Here is a 1,237-nt window from a genome sequence, read left to right on the forward strand (position 1 = left end):
TATAAACTTAAACAGTAGCCACACACACTGACCTATATAACTTAACAGGTAGCTACAACACTGACCTATATAAACTTAACAGGTAGGTCCTACACACACTGACCATATAACTTAACAGGTTGGTCTACACACCTGACCTATATAACTTAACAGGTAGGCCTACACACTGACCTATATAACTTTACAGGTAGGGGTCTACACAAGCTGACCTATATAACTTAACAGGTAGGCCTACACACACTGACCTATATAACTTAACAGGTAGCCTACACACCTGACCTATATAACTTAACAGAGGTAGGTCTACACACACTGACCTATATAACTTAACAGTAGGCCTACACACACTGACCTATATAACTTAACAGGTAGGTCACACACACTGACCTATATAACTTAACAGGTAGCTACACACACTGACCATATAACTTAACAGGTAGGCCTACACACACTGACCTATATAACTTAACAGGTAGGTCTACACACACTGACCTATATAACTTAACAGGTAGGCCTACACACACTGACCTATATAACTTAACAGGTAGGCCTACACACACTGACCTATATAACTTAACAAGTAGGCCTACACACACTGACCTATAACTTAACAGGTAGGCCTACACACACACCTGACCTATATAACTTAAACAGGTAGGCCTACACACACTGACCTATATAACTTAACAGGTAGGCTACACACACTGACCTATATAACTTAACAGGTAGGCCTACACACACTGACCTATATAACTTAAACAGGTAGGCCTACAACACACTGACCTATATAAACTTAACAGGTAGGCCTACACACACTGACCTATATAACTTAACGGTAGGTAGGCCTACACACCACTGACCTATATAACTTAACAGGTAGGCCTACACACACTGACCTATATAACTTAACAGGTAGGCCTACACACACTGACCTATAATAACTTAACAGGTAGGCCTACACACACTGACCTATATAACTTAACAGGTAGGCCTACACACACTGACCTATATAACTTAACAGGTAGGCCTAACACACCATGACCTATATAACTTAACAGGTAGGCCTACACACCTGACCTATATAACTTAACAGGTAGGCCTACACACACTGACCATATAAACTTAACAGGTAGGCCTACACACACTGACCTATATAACTTAACAGGTAGGCCTACACACACTGACCTATATAACTTAACAGGTAGCACTACACACTGACCTATATAACTTAACAGTA

The sequence above is a fragment of the Salvelinus sp. IW2-2015 genome, linkage group LG32, assembly GCF_002910315.2.
Source record: "Salvelinus sp. IW2-2015 linkage group LG32, ASM291031v2, whole genome shotgun sequence".
In the NCBI taxonomy this organism is placed as follows: Eukaryota; Metazoa; Chordata; class Actinopteri; order Salmoniformes; family Salmonidae; genus Salvelinus; species Salvelinus sp. IW2-2015.